The sequence below is a fragment of the Pelodiscus sinensis genome, unplaced genomic scaffold (assembly GCF_049634645.1).
Source record: "Pelodiscus sinensis isolate JC-2024 unplaced genomic scaffold, ASM4963464v1 ctg35, whole genome shotgun sequence".
NCBI classification, from domain to species: Eukaryota; Metazoa; Chordata; order Testudines; family Trionychidae; genus Pelodiscus; species Pelodiscus sinensis.
In genome coordinates, this window is record NW_027465908.1 from 7225099 (window position 1) to 7242953 (window position 17855).

The 17855-nt window shown below is 51.9% G+C and overlaps 1 protein-coding gene and 3 non-coding genes across 4 annotated transcripts in view; 2 read left to right on the forward strand and 2 right to left on the reverse strand.

Moving 5' to 3' along the window:
- Nucleotides 1-17855, reverse strand: part of LOC142818207 (uncharacterized) — a 115434-nt gene that overhangs the window by 88919 nt on the left and 8660 nt on the right.
- TRNAV-AAC (transfer RNA valine (anticodon AAC)) lies at nucleotides 5208-5280 on the forward strand. The gene has a single exon. It is a non-coding gene; the product is annotated as a tRNA-Val (tRNA).
- TRNAF-GAA (transfer RNA phenylalanine (anticodon GAA)) lies at nucleotides 6886-6958 on the forward strand. Its single transcript has one exon. It is a non-coding gene; the product is annotated as a tRNA-Phe (tRNA).
- Nucleotides 9268-9349, reverse strand: TRNAS-UGA (transfer RNA serine (anticodon UGA)). The gene has a single exon. It is a non-coding gene; the product is annotated as a tRNA-Ser (tRNA).

Here is a 17855-nt window from a genome sequence, read left to right on the forward strand (position 1 = left end):
GGGCCTTATTCCTCTTAAAATAAGGAATAAGGGATCTTTCAGAAAAGGTTTTATTTTCCAAAAGATCTGCCTCTAGACTGGTGCTTTTTTCCAGCAAAGCTTCAAGCCTGCCTGCGTGTTGCACAGCACTGGTAGGAGACAGGGAGGATCTATCAGCACCTGCAGCCTCTCAGAACAACCCACGTCCAGACCCCCAAGTCCTAGCCCTTTCCTCCACCCTTAATGGGGTCTGCTGGGGATTGCCTGCATGCCAGCCCACCCCAGTGTCAGCCTAAGGATTGACTGGTCTGTAAAAGCAGCATCGTGGAAACAAGGAAGCAGCTAAGGCAACTCTGCTGGGACTTGAACCCACAGCCTTTGACTGTCTTGGTGGGTTTATATTAACCAGTGCAACTTCTAAGTCCAATGTGCTTTCCACTGCACCACACAGCCTGATGGACTGCTAGGATTGATATCACCACTCTCTGCTTTGCAGCATGGCAATTGCTGTGGGAAAAGAAAGGGGAGCCAGGTCTGTCTCTTTTGGGAGCACAGGTAGGAAGAGGGAGGGGCCACTGAGCCCCCAACAGTGAAAACTAGGAACCAAGACAAAGCTGCAGCTGGAGAACATGGGCATCAATCCCACTACTTTTTGCATATAAAGCAAGGAGTTTCCCATTTGAGCTAAATCCTCTGCATGTGAACAGCTCCTCTACCCCACCCACCTTGTTGTAGACCCTACCAGGGCTCTGTGGCGAACTGAGGCTCCTTTCTGAAAGGGCCACTTGTGAGACTGACACCCGTGGGCCGGCTAGCTCGGAAGTTTAGAACGTGGTGCTCATATCACACAGATGCGTCTTAAGAGCAAGCCCCTTGTTTCAAACCATAACGGGTTCCCTATTCTGACGTCCCTGCAAACCTCATGGAGTGAGGGGCGTTTCAGAACAACCATTTATTTGCAACTAAGTGCTGTGTAGCCAGCGCCAAATTACAAAATAAGCTATTTCAAAATTGACTTGAAATAAGCTACCCAATTGCATCGCTTATTCTGAGCTTTGGGACAACCCCTAGTGAGTTACAGCCCAGCTCTGCCCCCAGCTCCCTGCTCCACGCACCCACGTACTGACTCCCTCACTGCCATGGGGCTGTTTGCATTGGCCTCTTCTCTCTTTAGCCAGGCTTCAGCCAGGACTGAGACTCAGGCAGGAGAATGTGACCCGGCTCCCTGCACCTGGGCCCTGCATTTCTCATCCCTTCAGACACACTTGTTAGTGGAGGAATAAATCACAGTCACATGAGTGTAGATTATGAAACTTTGTAGTTGTTGTTGCCTTGGAAACTCCCCACAGACCTTCCCCTGGGGTCCCGGGCAGCCGCTCACATTGCACAGCTCACTTCGAGGTGAGGGTGCTGTGTAGACGCACCCAGCCTACTGAGGACCAGTCTGCCGGGGGGAGGTTCTGGCCACTTCCTTTCCTTGTCTCTCTCAGACTGTGTCTACATTCCAGGGCTACATCTACACTGCAGGCTTTTTGTGCAGGAGCAGATGTTCTTGCGCAAAAACTTGCACAGCGTCTACACTGCACGTACGTTCTTGCACATGTAAATGTATAGTACAGCATCAGAAAACAGGTCTTCTTGCACAAGAGTTATTCCTCTCCCCACGAGGAATAAGCCCTCTTGCCCAATAACTCATCCACAAGGAGGCAGTGTGGATGGGCAACAGGGGTTTCTTGCTCAAGAAAGCCCGATGGCTAAAATGCCCATCAGAGCTTTCCTGCACAGGAGAACGTCCACACTGCCATGGGCGCTCTTACAGAAAAGCACTTCTCCTGTGCAACAGCACATGGGAGTGTGGACACACTGTTGTGCAAGACCTTTTGCACAAAACAGTTCTTGAGCAAGAAGTCTGCAGGGTAGGTGTAGCCAGCCCCTCTCTCCAGGGAACTGCAGCCCCTCGACCCAGGCGGCTCCTCCCAGCATTCAGGAGGTACCAGGCCGAGAAGAAACCGTCTGACACGGTGCTGCCAGGGAGGGGCCTCACTGCTAGTCACTGTTCCTGTTCCAGGAGCAGAGCAAGTTTTGCCCTGGGCACCGATATTGAGGGCGTGCGCACCTGTTTGTGTGTAAGCCCCCATTGGTGCCTGCTGGGGGGTGGAGGGTCCCCTGGTGCCAAAGCTCCTCTTGGAGAGGAGTGGAGGGACCCCTGGTCGAGTATTTCCTGCTATGGAGAAGTAGAGGTAGCCCATTCCCTATAGCTCCTGCTGTGGGGGACCCTGACCTCTTATCTCCTGATGTGGTTTCAGGTTTCCCTGGCGGGATGCTCCAGACATGAGGGATGCCAGCGCACTGGCCCAGCCCGGGCCGGCAGTGATGGTTTTTACACATGCAGGGAAATGCCCCAGCTTCTCCCCCTCACAGAGCTGCTGTCTCTCCAGGAGGCAGATGAACTGCGGGTGCAGGACAGCTCCCTGCCAGCAGGGACAGCAGCCAAGGCACCAAATATCACTGGGTCTGCAGCCAGTGTTGGGGACTGGGCAGGGAACAGGAGGCTTTTGTGTCACACACGTCTCAGGTAGGACGGACCCTCACTGAGCCCAGACTGTGACTAGTCCTAGCCAGGAATGTGCCCGGGGCTGGTTTGTGACACTCTCAGGCCGTGTCTACACCGGGCGTAAGAGCGACGCCGCCGCGGTCGATGTTCCGGGCTCTAGGGAAGACCGGCTGATTGGAACTGAGCTGTGCAGAGTCTTGTAAAGGGAACCGCAACTTCTCTGGGTATTTGTCAAGTTTTAGATGAGGGTTTAACAGAAGGAACGTTGTGGGCTCTGGGACAAGGTGGGTGGGACAGTGAACATGGTCACAGGCAGGGGAATTAGCTCAAGTGGTGGAGCGCTTGCTTTGCATGTGAGAGGCAGTGGGATCAATGCCCACATTCTCCAGTCATAGATATTTGCTTTTTCCTTTGTTTTACAGGCACAGCCAACAAGGCGGCTAAGTGCTTCTAGGGGCCTCTTTGCAATAGTCAGTGGGCTGGTTTCTGCAGTGCAGGGGGTGTCACTTTTGCCCGGCATAGAAAAGTTTCCTCGCTAAAAGCCAGACAGGCAAAGTCTTGCCTGTAACACCCAGAGGAGGGGATTCACTTGCCTGGGGAGGGCAGGAACAGACCAGCACTTGGCTGCCAGCTGTTTGCACATCTGGACACAGAAGCATCCTCAGCCTTGGTTCTACCAGGCACTTTCTTTTCAGCTCACAGCAAACTGCCTCCCAGCTGTGGGTGAGGCTGAGTGTGTGTGAAACCAGCTGCACTTTGGATGATTTTGTTAATTGTTTAAAAAGCCTCAGGCACCTCTTCTGCCTGGGGAGGTGTCTGTAATAGACGCCTAGTGTGACATCACCCTGGGGTTTTACCCCTTTAACATCACCCAGAGACTCCTGACAAGTCTCCTGTGTCCATCTCCGCCTCAGGCCAAGTGTTTGCATGTTTCATATCTAAGGAAACTCCTCCTCCCTTTTGTCCTGCCAATCCTTCCTGAGCAAGCTGTATCCTTCTGTGCCAATATACCAATAAAGTGTATTATCCCACCACGTCCCTGTGATACCAACTGCTTCCTGCTTATTACACATCATCCTGTGTGTCTGTACCAGCATCTAAGGCACAGATTAGATTTTGCTTCCCAGTGGTCCCTTGTCCCTCCTTTATCTCTGCTGTTACAGCCCCTGCTCTCTCCCATTTCTGGCCCATCCCCCAGGTGTCCATGTTGTTCACTTACCTGTGGGCTTTGGGCACCTGCCCCCATCAAACCTAATTTAAAGCCTCCTCACTAGGTTAGCCAGTCTGCACCCAAATACTCTTCCCACAGATGAACCCCGTCCCTGCTGAACAGCCCTTCCTGCAACAGCATCCCATGGGCAAGGAAGCCAAAGCCCCCTGCCCACGCAGCTGTAGCTTTCTGTGCCCAGGGAGCCAGACACCACTTGGGTTCGATGGCTGGAGGGAAGTGGAGAACGGCTGCACTTTGGGAGGAAAAAGTGTTGTCTGGAAACATAAGGAGCCATTTTAAAGCGACTTTGGAAGAGGGCACTATGGCTTAGTTGGCTAAAGCACTTGCCTCATAAACAGGAGATCCTGGGTTCCAGTCCCAGTGGTGCCTTGTTCTAACCTTTGCTCACATTTACTCATGCTCTTCTGAGACACAGAAAAGGTCTCTCCTGCTGGCCACCCATGGAACTGCTGGTTCAGGAAAAGGCTGAGTGGGGAGGCTGATTACTGATAAGAAAACTAAAAGCCTGGAGCCAGTGCAGAGGTGACTGGCACTGGCAAAGCAGGGCTCTAACTGCAACAGCTGGGACAGAAGAGCCAGCTTCACACACCCTTGTGATTCCCTGGGGGTGTCAGCACCTTGAGAGCTCAACCTCTGCAGCCATGGAGAGTCAGGGCATGTGGGCATCAGGTGCTTCTCACTTGTTGTTTCCTTCTTCCCAACACTCCTCCCAACACTCCTCCCCACTCAGCCTTTTCCTGAACCAGCAGTTCCATGGGTGGCCAGCCAGGAGAGACCTTTTCTGTCTCTCAGAAGAGCATGAGTAAATGTGAGCAAAGGTTAGAACAAGGCACCACTGGGACTGGAACCCAGGATCTCCTGTTTATGAGGCAAGTGCTTTAGCCAGCTAAGCCATGGTGCCCTTCTCCAAATTCTCTTTAAAATGGCTGCAGCAGTAACTGAACTCAGGAGCTGCTGTTTATTAGGCAAGTGCTTTAACCAGCTAAGCCACTGTGTCCTACTCAGACCCACCTCTAAACTGTTCTACTCTATGGTCCCAGACAACATCATTGTCTTGCAAAGTTCGGCCATTCCTCATTTCCCTCCTGCCTTTCCACCCTGGCCGTGTCTGGTTCCCTGGGCACAGAAGGCTACAGCTCAGTGGGCAGAGGCTGTAACGTGCTCATCTCCCCCAGCCACTGGGGCTGTACAGTTGCCCTTGAGGTTCTGCAGGGTTGTGGGAGGGAGAAATGCAGCAAACTTTGATTCTCTGGCTTGTAAACCCCTTGGTCCCAGGGTTTAGGTTGGAGTCCCCAGGTGGTCTTTCAGTTTGGTCCCTTCCTGAGGGCACAAAATTGACAACAGAGAATTCCTTTGCCCTGCAGCAATCTCTGTTGGTTAAAGGGTTAACAACCGAATATTTGCTCAAGTTTAAGTGCGGCAGCAGAAATCCCTATTAAGTGTGTTTCTGTGGTGTAGTGGTTATCACATTTGCCTAACACGCAAAAGGTCCCTGGTTCAAAACCAGGCAGAAACACAAAGTCTTCTCTTATTGCTGTTCCTCTGGGTGCCCACAAGACAGTTTCAGGGCCTGTCCCCTGGTGCAGGGCTGGGTGGCCTGTGTGCTGGCTTTCAGGAGCATGTGGGAGAGGTAAACAGGTTAGGCTGAGATGGGAGGAGGCAGGGCTGGGGCTGAGTTCCCAGCGGTGCCTTGCCTGGGACCAGGTCATTGCAGCCACTCAGTCCGGGGCCCACCCTGGAAGTGCCACTACTGACACAAAGCCACATAACATCCTGCCTCAGGTCCAGACCCCAGCCACCCCATTTCCCACCCAGCACCCCCAGCTTCCTTTGACACCCTCCCTTCTTCCTGCTCCCCCCACCCTGCTCCTGCATCCATGTTCCTTCTGCACCCTGTCTCCTGGCCACACACGGCTCCTTGGTGCTTCTCAAGCCAGGCCCTGCAAGAAGTCACCAGGCAGGAACCAGCCCTTGGAGCTCAGCTTGCCCCCGATCTGGTAGTTTCCCACCACATCTCACCTGAGAAGAGGTGACTTGTTCCCCTTCCTTCTGACCTTACGTCTCCGCTCCATTCAAAGGTCTCCGCTGCCTCGGGACCCGCCTCCTCAGAGCGCTGCCCCTCTGCCACTGGGCTGGGAGTGGGAGACTCCACAGTCTCTGCACTTGGGCTGAGAAGTCTCACAGGGACTCATCTGTTGATGTCGTTAGTCAGCCCGATGGCCAGCTGGATCCATTCGGTAGCGCTGCCCGAGAGGAGCTTTACAAGTGCCCAGTGTCCATTGGTATTTTCTGGGGCTCTGTGTAGGGAATTGGGCTTGGCCATCTTTTCCATGGGAAATGCCTCTTCTTTCCAACAGCGGCTCCCAGGAGTTCATGGAACTTCTTCTTCTCAGCTTGGGAAAAGGATGACTAAAGGGTGAGGGGAAAGATATTTGTGCTGTGAAAACAGAAGGGCCCCCAGGGAAACTGGTAAATAATCTCAGTGCCCAGGCCTAATGTTACCTGCCCCCACACAATTCACACGGCAAACCTGACTCCCCGAGCACAGGGCGAGTCTGTGGGCTCATTGCTGGGCCGTGGCGTGAAGCACCAAACCAGCCTCCTCCTGTGGGGCCTGTGAGTGTTGCTGAATCTGGGCCCCTGCACCTGGGCAATGGCAAACAAAAGGTCTGGGGGCCACACAGAGACCCCACTGGGCTGAGCAGGAAGTGGCTGGGACTTTGCTTTGTCTTTGCCTGTGGGCTTGTCTGTCTGCAGCCTGGAAACCTCCTGGCTCCTCAGACCACTGGTCTGGATGGAGCGTTACAGAAGTCGGAATAATGGAATTGCTGTGTAGACGCTCCCATTGTTATTTCAGAGTAATGGCCGTTATGCCCAAGGAACGCTGCTGTGTAGATGCAGCCTAAGAGAAATGCTTTCATGAGCATGTGGGAGGAGCAAGGGCTCCTACAATGTCAGGGGAGATGGGGAAATAAGGTCACCTCTCTAGATATAAAACAGAAGATATGGCAGGAGTGGGATTTGAACCCACGTCGCCATTTGTGGACCAAAACACCCAACTGAGGGAAAAACAAGTCTGGCAAAGTGGCAGCCTCACAAGGGGGTCTGGGGGATGTTAAGTGCCAAAGTAGCTCAGTGGGGAGAGCATTAGACTGAAGATCTAAAGGTCCCTGGTTCAATCCCAGGCTTTGGCAAAAGCCTTTGCCCTTGAGGCTTATCTCTTGTTTGGCTTCTCTGTGAAGAGCCCAGCTGTGCCTCCTGGAAGGGCTCTGTCTGCCCCGCAGCTCCACCTTGGAGCCAGCAAGTCCTGCCCCTCCTCTGCCAGGGAAGGAAAAAGTTCACTTTTGAGCAGCATCAAACCTGCCCTCTAAGAAGGCCAGCTGAGCTCCTCTCTCACTGCTGCTTTATCCACCATGGCAGGAACAGAATCCGGGACTCACCCAATCATGCCGGTGCCCAGTAACCCCAGACAGACGTGCACATCCACACGCTGGCAGCAGCTGTTGTGGGACTCTGCAAATCCACCACTAGACCTGAGTCCCCACATGCTAGGCAGCCCAAGGGAGGGCTCTGGGGTCTCAAGCAGAACAGAGTCGGGGGGGCTCTCAAAGCAGGGTAAGTTCGGGGGCTTGTTGCTGGGCCGTGGGGTGAAGCATCAAACCAGCCCCCTCCTGTGAGTGTTGCTGAATCTGGGCCCCTGCACCTGGGCAATGGCAAACAAAAGGTCTGGGGGCCACACAGAGACCCCGCTGGGCTGAGCAGGAAGTGGCTGGGACTTCGCTTTGTCTTTACCTGTGGGCTTGTCTGTCTGCAGCCTGGAAACCTCCTGGCTCCTCAGACCACTGGTGTGGATGGAGCGTTACAGAAGTCGCAATAATGGAATTGCTGTGTAGACGCTCCCATTGTTATTGCAGTATAACGGCCATTATTCCCAAGGAACACTGCTGGGTAGATGCAGCCTCAGAGAAATCCTAAGCAAGCGCTTCTACAATGGCAGGGGAGACCCACATCTCCATTCAGAGACCAGAGCACCACACTGAGGGAAAGACAGTAGCTTGAGTCTGGCGCCTTAGACCACTCAGCCATCCTGACACACACACAGGCTGTTTTAACCGCAGTTTTCTTATATGTGTGAGTTGCTTGGTGAGGCCAAGGGACCTCCCTCTCTTTCCCCATCTAACAGCCTCTCTGCAGCACAGCTGGGTTTATCCACTCTCACCCTCACTCACCGTTGTGAGGTGTTTTGCAGGGAGCTGACAAGGAGGCTATGTCTACACTTGCGGCTTCTTGCACGAGTAATATGCAAATGAGGCTAAATGTGGAATATCGCTAATGAGCCACCATATTTGTGGAAGAAGGTCTTGCACCAGAAGAAGCTGTCTACACTGCCCCTTCTAGTGCAAGGAAAACACTCCTGCGGAATGCCGTTACGCCGATTATTTTCAGGACGTCACAAGGGCCTTTTGCAGCCCCTCAGCTTATTGGCTAAAGGAGGCTGGGAGGTGATGACCTCACAGAGAGTCCATGACAATGGCCAGGTGGGACAGGCTGCAGGGCAGGGGCCATCTCAGAAATGCCCCCCTGACTTTGCTGTAGGGAGTCTCAGAGCCTCCCACGGCTTTGCTGCAGGGAGTCTCCTTCTTGAGATTTGCCCTTGAGGCCAGAGAGTGAATGAGGGTCACAAGCACGAGTGTGAGGAGGAGCCTTGTTGGAGCCTTCTCCTTTCCCATGACTAACTGACCTAGAAGACAGATGTCCCCGCGGAGAAGGGAAGAGTCACCAAGAAGTTTGGCCTTTGTACACTAGGGGAATTAACTCAAGTGGTAGAGCGCTTACTTCGTATGCGAGACAGAGGGATCAAGGCCCACATTCTGCAATGTTGCGTGGTCCTTATTTTTTTCACAAACAGAGCCATCCAGAGGGCAAAGAGCCTCCAGTCACCTCTCTCTCTTCCTACTCATTCACCTCAAAAGCCAGCCACGGCTTAGTTCCAAATCTGTAAACCTCATCGCACAAGGGATAACGCCTCTTCCGAAATAACTAGTTGAAATAGTGGTAGTGTGGATGCTCCACTGCTGCTATTTCAAAATAGCTCCTGCCCAGGGCCATTCAAAGTAATTACTCCCCAGCGCCTCCTGGGGATCTAAGTCAAAGTAGAGTGTCATTTTAACCATAGGGGCTTCTTGCGTAAGAAATTCATGTTGCCTGTCTACACTGCGCTCTTGTGGGGAGAGGAATAACCCTTTCAGAAGAAGCCCTGTTTTCTGACGCTCTACTGTCAATTTACTTGTGCAAAAATGTGTGTGCAGTGTAGACACACTGCAAGTTTTTGCGCAAAAAGCCTGCAGTGTAGACATAGCCCCCAAGATGGATTGTGGCCGAAATCTCTACCTGAGTGAAGACATGGCCTAATGGTGCAATTAGTTAGATACTGACACTAACAGCCCCACTGCTGGTAACTCAGCTGTTGCCCTAGGAAGGGGTGTGGCCAAAACACAGGCCTTGCTGTGAGCAGGATTTAAACCTACACAGGGAAACCCTATTGGATTTCAAGTCCAACACCTTAACCACTCGGCCATCACAGCTTTGGGCAATATTGAGACAGGTAAACTGGTAAATAATTGTTACATAGGACCTAATGTCAGCTGCCATAGAATTCACACAGCAAACCATTTAAACAGCTGTGCAGAGGAGTCCCGGTTGTTCTGCTCTTAGGCTGCCTTGGAGGTGAGTTCTGCTTCAAGGTCTTCTCTCCTCCTGCTTGGTCTTCCTTTCCCTTTTCTTTCCTCTTCTCTTCTCCCCTTTTCTTCTTCTTGCTGGTCTCCTTCTTGGACCCCAATTTATACAGAGAAACTCAATACTGCTTAGTTCCTCCTTAACCAATTATTTTAGTATAATTTCACTAACCAATCTGAACATACTGTAACAGAATGACCTAAGCAATCATACCCTGCCGCCTTAGTTGATTTACACGACACAAAGTCAATCACACAGCAGTCAGAAACAGATCCAAACCAGACTATCACACAGACAAACAATAGGAAAGTGAGGACAAGAATCATAGAATGCCAATTGCACAAACACAGCTATTGGTAAGCAGTCTTCTGCCAGACAAAACACTGGTAATTAAGTTTTCTCTACCCACCTTGAGATCTCCTTCTTGCCTGGTGACAGTGGGTGCCACTAGGATAAGAGCCCTTCTCACAGCCTAGTGTGACACTATTTCAATGCCATTTAGATGGAATGTGAGCATGTGACTCCAGGCTTTACAGCTAATTGCTGCTGCTCTTCAGTCTGGCTGTAGAAAAAGGCTTTAGTTTAGACCTACTAAATAGCTATAGGCCTTACCATAGGGTTACAGAAAAACCACATTGTTACATAGGACCTTTCTAGGCCAAAGACAGCAGGATCCACAAGCACCAATAAAGGAAGGTAAATGCAACTGTGAAGGGACTCGAACCCTCAATTTTCTGATCCGAAGTCAGACGCCTTATCCATTAGGCCATACAGTCTTGCCTTATATAGAATTGGACTTCTTGAAATGTGTGGGTAGGTAAAAGTCTCCCTACTCCATCAGGTTTTATTATTTTCCTTGTTTGACGGTTTAGAAATCACATCTGAGCTAGTGAATTATTCTTATTTTGTGTAACTAAGGATTGCAGCCCAGGGATTTTTCCTGAGTCTATGTTACTTCACGGCTATCTACCACCTAGGCTATCTCCATACTGCATCTCTCTTCCCCAAAAGCTCATGCAAATGAAGTACAGATTATCTTATTGCCATGCTCATTTACATAATTAATTGGGGCCCATTCCCCCCCCCCCCAGCAGAAAGCCAAAGGGAACAAAGAGCAGAAGTGCCGGAAGCTGATGGGGGAGCCCTCTCCCTCTGAGTTTGATTTGGCGAGTCTCAGATGGACTTGCTAAATCAAACTCCAAAAGATGGATTGTGACCATTCCTCCCCAGCTGGACATGGTTCTTGTTCTTCTGCACAGCACAGACCATGGAGCACAGGCAGCACTTTTCCAATGCAGCTAATTCTGCTCTGCCTGCAAGTTGTCTCTGGGATGTGGCCCAGGAGCTTTCTGCCCCAATGGAGAGATCAAGTAGGAGAGGGAGGGGCCACAGGAGGCTCTTAGTCCCCTGGCCGGCTCTGCCTGTGAAAGGGGAAGTGAGGATTCCACTATCACTGGGGAATATGGATCCCCCTGCCTTGCACATGGTGAGTGAGTGCTCTGCCACTTGGGCTAATTCCCCCACCTGCGAGCTGTTTGCCTGCCCCACCCACCTTGTTCAAGAGCACACAATGTGCCTTCAGCTGCCTGAGGCTCCTTTCTGAAAGGGCCATTCGTGCGGCTGTTTCCCGTGGCCGGGTGGCTCTGCTGGCCGTCGATGGGGGGAAGAGAACAGGCAGCGAGACCTGACTGGCAGGAGGGTCTGGCTGGCAGGGAGAGTTTAGCTGCTGCTGTAGCTGAGGCAGCTCCACGTGCAGAGTCCTGAGTCCCTGGCTGGGGAGGGTCATTAAGTAGCTGCCGGGATGCCACACAGCTTAGAGGGAACCTGGGCTCTGGCTTGGGAGTGAGGGGTCCTGTGGGGCTGGGGGAGACTGTTATGCTTAAACAAAGCACATGAGATCTTTTATAGGGGCAAAGGCAGTATGCCACACTGATTGAGAACACAACAGTAGCATCTGCTATTGTCACCCAACCACCGACACACACACACAGTCCGGCCAGTCGATCTTATAGTCACCAGTCCAGAGTCGGAATCAATCTACTGGACAGCCAGACTGATTGCAGAGGGGAGCCGGGCTCTGTCGATCACAATCCGATACTCCTGGAGTTGTTGGCAAGACGAACCTAAAGTTCCATGACAAGCACCCTGCTTTTATAACCCTTTTCTCTGTTGAAGTCCATGGATTTTGCTGTGTCCAGTGTCTTATCTTTTGCCCTAAATGAGCTACTATTTAAGAAGCTGGCAAAGGATCCCTTCCCATGGTATTATAGCGCCAGGGAAGGGTACACACCGGGGCAGAAGGCAAAGCAGCTGGGGCTGTGTGAGAGACTGGAGTGGGCCTGAGGGTGCAGAGAAGGAATTGAATGGAGAAAGAGGGGGGGCTCTTTCCACCTGGGTTTGACACATACCTTTTGCATGGCAGACAAATAGGATAACACCACAGAGCAGAAACAAAAGGCAGAGGAAATTTTTCAATGAAAGCTTCAAACCCCTCACTTGCAGGAACCGTTTACATCCATCGACATTTACAAAATGCTTCCCCACAAACATCTTTCCAGCCTGTGTGTCTCTGGGAAAGATTTCTGCCAAGCCCGGTCCCAGCCCACTGGTCAGAACCCCCTCAGAAACAGGACACCCTCACTCCCAGCCATGTCCCCGCCCAGGTGAGGAAGGTGAAATGAGCCAGAGGCTGCTGCCCGCTGGGTCAACAGAAGAGTGGGTTGACTGTTCTCAGGGACACCACAGCAACATCCCTGCTTCCCCTTCGGAGGGAGTTTCCTCAGGGCCAGACAGAGCCATTCCAGCACCCTGCGTTGGGGAAGGGCGCAAGCATGGCCCAGCCCTTGCCCGGAATGTGGGAGAGGGCGCACAGAGCTAGCGGTGGCCGGAGGCATGTGCCTTGCCTGGCCACCGCTGCTGGTGCTCAGCCTGGTGCCACAGAGAGCAGACCGAGCCTGACCGTGCAAGGGCCCCGTAGCCGTGGGGGGAAGGGTGCTGCTGGCCAGTGCTGCGGGGGTTAACGCAGCCCCTGTCTTGGGCGGCCACTGTAGGGTGACTGGTGGGAGCTGCTGCAGCTTGCAGTACGGGCGCGTGGCACCTGAAGGCAGTTATCAGCTGTAAGGGTTGCACAGCACCCCTTATATCAGGCGCCCCAGGCAGCTGCCCAGCTAGCCCATGCCTTAATCCGGCCCTGGATTTCCTGCATAGAACGGCACAAGCCCCAGCCTCCAGAAGAGGGGTTCCCAGTTGGGGATCTCCAGTAGCAGCCATGGGATGGTGGGAGCCAGTTACTGCAGAACAAAGGACACCAGGGCTATGTCTACACTCGTGGCTTCTTGCACAAGTACAGCCGTTTTTGGGCAAGAATCAGCAGAGTGTCCACACTGCCTGCCTGCTCTTGCTCAAGGAAATTTACAGTACCGTGTGGTAAGAGAGGGCTTCTTGCGCAAGAGCGACGCTCTTTTTTAACAGGTGTAAGCCCTCTTGCGCAGGAGCCCCTACTCAAGAGGGCATTATGGATGCTCGGCAGGGATTTCTTGTGCAAGAAAGCCCTATGACTAAAATGACCATCACAGCTTTCTTGCGCAAGAGAGCGCCTACGCTGCCATGGGCGCTCTTGCACAAAAGCACAGCTCGCAGATGGCAGTGTGAATGTTTTCTTGCACAAGAACCGTTGCACAAGATGTTCTTGTGCAAGAAGCCACGAGTGTAGACATAGCTCAGGAGTGGGAGAAACTAACCATCTGCTTTATTTGCAAAGGAGAAACAAAGACAAACTCTTGTCCCCATCCCCACCCCGCTCAGCCTGGCACTTTGCACCCCCAGCCAGGGCCGGATTAACACATGGGCTAGCAGGGGCGCCAACCTATGAAAGCACCTGATTGAAGTGGTAAGGGATGCTGCATCAGGTGCCCCCATAGGTTGCCACCCTGGGGCAGAGATGTGCATGCAGCACGCGCCCGCTGCCCAGGGTGCAAGAATGGCTTGGGCTGGCCCTGCAACCAGCCCAACTCTCCCAGGCACCCCCAGAGAGCAGCACTCACATATGGGGGGGCAGGAAAGTGGAGAGACTCCCTGAGACACCAACTCAAAAGGAATCGCTCTGGGTAGGTCTGCACTGAGATAGCAGCCCGGTGGCCAGGCTGTAGCTGGTCCAGCTCAGCTGTACCTGGCCTGGAGAGTTTTGGTTGGGAGATTAGAAACCTACAGACAGGGGCATCTGTGGGAGGTGGGGGGATGTCACCATGTCAGGGCAACTGTCATGTCCCCCCATCTTCCTTTGCTCCAGCCCTACCACTGAGATATACTGACCATTGTCATTGCTTAAACTGCACATAGAGCTTGTGGCAAAGGCTAGCATATGGTTAAAATACAATGAACATTCTGGTAAGTTATCAGAGGGGTAGCCGTGTTAGTCTGAATCTGCAAAAGCGGCGAGGAGTCCTGTGGCACCTTATGCTCCAACACTTCAGTTAGCCTATAAGGTGCCACAGGACTCCTCGCCACTTTTATTTTTGTAAGTTCTCGTTTGTGTTGTGCTGTCTGCACATCTAACTAACCAGAGATCAAAGTGCATGACCCGATGGCCTTCACAGAGAGACAAAACCCACAACTCAGGGTAGGTTATTCAACACGTTGACATTGATAAGAGTGAAACATAAGGAAATCTTTTAAGCCTCAGAATCTAGGAAATAAATAAACTTACTTTTCTTCTGCAGTGGCTAAACCTGCTTTATTTCTTGCCTCATTACATGTCTGTGTTAGTTAAAAAGTTCTATATGTCATTGTACTAAAACAAAAACACAAGTTCACCTGAACAAATGATCTGGAGTAGTCCAGAAAAGCCCAGCAGGAACTATACCCAGAGACGGAACCAGGGCTCTGAGATGGGACCAGTCACACTCTGCTGGGAGGTTCATTGGGATTTCCCTGTCCACACCAGGTCTTTCTCCTGCAGCCCTCAGAAGCCGGACTTAGGACCACAAAAACCACACTGGGATTCCTGAGTATGGGGAGCCCAGGCCACTGGTCAGTGACCCTTGGGGTGCATCTACACAGCAGCCTTATTTCGGAATTACAGTGCATGTCTACACCGCAAGCCGTTATTTGGAAATAACATCCATCTGGAAGACTTGGTCTTTTGGCCAGGCTGCATCTGAAGGAAGGAGCCAAAGACCCCAGGGTGGGGGAGAGCCCTGGTTTGGAGGGGCAGCTGGGAAAGAGGTTTTAGGGGGAGTTTGTAAAAGTTTGTACTGAAGTTTCAGTGGAGCATTAACAAAACATTGTTTGTTACCTTTGAGTCTGTAATCTGCTTTGCTCTGCCTGTTCTCACTTATCACTGCTTAACTCACACAGCTTGTACTTAATAAAACCACTTTTACTTACTATCAAGCCCAGTGTAAACAATTACTACCTATGGGAGCAATCGGTGTGCACTTTCCCCTTTCATTACTAAAGGGGGCTTACCCCATTCTTTGGGGTTTGATCCCATTTGGGGAGTGCTATCCCAGGAAGCTGGGCCCTAAACTGCTCTCTCCTCAGACCTGAAGAGGTTCAGCATCTGTAGCACTGCTCAGAGGCGGGGGTGGGGGCAGGAATCTCAGTTCAGGGGAGACTAAGGAGCTGCCCCAGCAGGACCGGGTGGTGAGAAGCCCCAGAGAGTAGAAAGGTGAGTGGCAGTGGCCAGGTCAGTACCCCAGGAGGCCCTCCCCAAGGGGTCTTCTGAGACCACAGCCACTTGGCCAGGCAGCTTAAAGGGAACTCAAGGTATATATTTCTCCCCTCTGTGGCTCCTCCAAAGGCTAAGAAGATTTGAGCTCTGACTGAAGCTTTCCCCACAGTCAGAATAACTGAATGGTTTTCTTCCCTCTGTAGACTGTCTAATCTTTAACAAAGTCTGACCTGTGTTTGAAGCCTTTTCTGCAATCAGAGCTTTTATAAGGCGACTCTCTTGTATGTATTCTGATGGCTAGTAACGCAGGAGCACTGACTGAAGCTTTTCCCACAGTCAGAGCAATTGAAAAGTTTCTTTCCTGTGTGGGTTCTCTTATGGTATAAAAGGCTTGAGCTGTGACTGAAGCTTTTCCCGCAGTCAGAGCAATTGTAAGGTTTCTCTCCTGTGTGGATCCTGCTATGGATAACAAGGTCTGAGTTTCTTTTGAAGCTTTTCCCGCAGTCAGAGCAATCGAAAGGTCTCTCTCCTGTGTGGGTCCTCCTATGGGCAACAAGGCTTGAGCTACTACTGAAGTTTTTCCCGCAGTCAGAGCAAGTGAAGGGTTTCTCTCCTGTGTGGATCCTCCAATGGTTAATAAGTTCTCCATTACTACTGAAGCTTTTCCCACAGTCAGAGCAATTGAAAGGTTTCTCCCCTGTGTGGCTCCTCCTATGGGCAACAAGGATTGAGCTACTACTGAAGTTTTTCCCGCAGTCAGAGCAAGTGAAGGGTTTCTCTCCTGTGTGGCTCTTCCTATGGGTAACAAGGTTTGACTTCTGACTGAAGTTTTTCCCGCAGTCAGAGCAATTGAAAGGCTTCTCTCCTGTGTGAGCCATCCTATGGATAACCAAGTGTGAGTTTGTACTGAAGTTTTTCCCACAGTCAGAGCAGTTATGGGGTGTGTCTCTTGTATGTATTTTCTGCTGGTTTGTAAAGTGTGAGTGCTCACTGAAGCTTTTCCCAGAGTCAGAGCACTTGAAGGGCTTCTCTCCCGTATGGACCCTTTGATGTTCAGTAAGAGTTTCACAGTCACTACACGTGCAGGGTGACTGTTGATGGGGGATTTTCTGTTGGACGGTTTCTGTATTTCTTTTCTCCCGTGTGCTCCTGGAGCTACCCTGTCCCTCTCCTAGATGGTTTCCCTGCTGCTTTTCTGGGCTATGCTGACTCTCACAGCTCTCTCCTTGCTCACGTATCTGGAAAACATGTCCTTCAGATCGTCTCAATAATAGTCCACATGGAGACACTTGCTCCAGTTCTTCCTGCTGAAGACTCTTTTCATGGTTCTCAGTCAGTGTCCCGTCACCTGTTGGAATAGAGGAATGATCCAGACAGGAGTTATTCTCCACGATGAACTGCAAGGAAACTCTAAAAGAGGAATAGAAAAGGGGACACACGCTCAAATAATGGTCAAATTATCATGAGCTTAGTTCGTTGTCCTCCTTCACAACCCTTCCACAGAGAAGAGAACCCAGCCTTTCCTCGCCCACCACACTCTTACTGGAGTTGAAGACAAGCTGAACAGTCAGTCAGACTTCATGAAAACACACAAGTTACATCTGCTATAAGGAGACAGAAATTGGTTTCTGAGTCAGTTTAACTGATTGCTCACCCGTCTGGGTGTTGCTGATGATCTCCCCTTCCTCACAGCTCGGAGGATCTGGGACCCGCAGCTCCTCTTGCTCCACCCAGGAGATCACATCAGTTTCGGAGACTGGAAATGCTGTTTGAAGAGCAAAAAACCAAGTGATGATCTTGTTCATTAAGGTCTTTGCCATTCCTGCTTTCAGAGCCAGGATCCGAGTCACCGACCCAGAGAGGCTCCGTTCCCCACCTTGCAGAGACTGGGCTCTGGCTGGTACAAGATCCCAGGACACACTCACCTGCAGTAAAGATGCATCACTCACCCATCTTGGGAATGGCCCAGCTCATTCCCCAGGGCAGCTAAGCGCTCTGCTGCACTCTCTAGGGTACAACTCAGACCCCCTCACAGCCCGGTCTATCCGCCCGGAATCCCACAGTTGGACAGGAACACACTGCTCAGAAGGGGAGCTCTAGTGAGCGCATGAAGGTGTGACACCAAAGTCCCCAGGTAGGGCTCAGACAGCAGCTGCCACATGGCAGGTCACTAGAACTTGGAGATGAAGGACCCAGTAGATCTCTAGCTCCCCAAGTCTCTGTCCACAAAACTCCTGGCTGGTGGGCTGGGCTTGCCCTGATCTTTGGCTCAGATGTTCTACTTGGGCCAGGAGGAGGCAGAGGAAGTTGCCTGAGCATCTAAGTGAATCCTTGGCTGGTTGCTTCACGCCCTGCCTATGTGTCACACTCCTGATCCCAACGGCCTGTCTCTGGGTGGGCCCTGCCAGCTGCCCACAACAGTTGCCATTCCCATGGCTGCCCAGGGTGGCGCTGGGCTTCTGTTGGGGCAAGCCAGGGCGGAGCTGGGCCGTGCTGCTTCCCTGGTGCTTGTGACTGTTGCTCAGCTCCCCCTCTGCAGCCTCCGTTCTACTCTGCCAGCTGCAGCCTTTGTGTGGTTTCCCAGTCCAGCTCTGGTAGCCAGCGTGGCCTTTGATTTGGTGCCCCTCCAGGGCTGCACTGAATCTATCACCTTTACACCTTGTGTGTGTGTTTCCCTCAGCTTT